Here is a 476-nt window from a genome sequence, read left to right as displayed (position 1 = left end):
GCCCTTAAAAAGCTATATAAAGCAATGGAGAAATTTAATATGACTGAATTATTACTTTTACTGCGGTTCTTGGATAAAAATGAAGAAAGAAGAGAAGGTGGTGATAATGCAAATAGTGAAGTGCAAAAGGAAGAGTAATTTATTTTCTTTAAAGGGACTTTGGGATATTCTTATAAGTTTGAACTTGTTTCAGTAATGGCCCAAGGTTCAGAAATGTCTTACGCAAAAAATAATCTTTCTTTCCCATGATGGTTTGAAAACATTGAAAATGTAGTTTTCTTCTTTTTTTTTTTTTTAAATGTATTCCAGAACTGGTGCCTGAGGAAAGTATATTTCTCTGGCTCATTATGGAGCTGACACTAGCTTTTCCCTTTCCTTTCCTTTCCTTTCCTTTCCTTTCCTTTCCTTTCCTTTCCTTTCCTTTCCTTTCCTTTCCTTTCCTTTCCTTTCCTTTCTTTCCTTTCCTTCCCTTCCCT

The sequence above is a fragment of the Pituophis catenifer genome, unplaced genomic scaffold (genome assembly GCF_029215685.1).
Source record: "Pituophis catenifer annectens isolate HBS135680 unplaced genomic scaffold, rPitCat1.0.hap2 SCAF_6, whole genome shotgun sequence".
NCBI classification, from domain to species: domain Eukaryota; kingdom Metazoa; phylum Chordata; class Lepidosauria; order Squamata; family Colubridae; genus Pituophis; species Pituophis catenifer.
The sequence above is the reverse complement of the archived record's forward strand: the minus strand, read 5'-3'. Positions refer to the sequence as shown.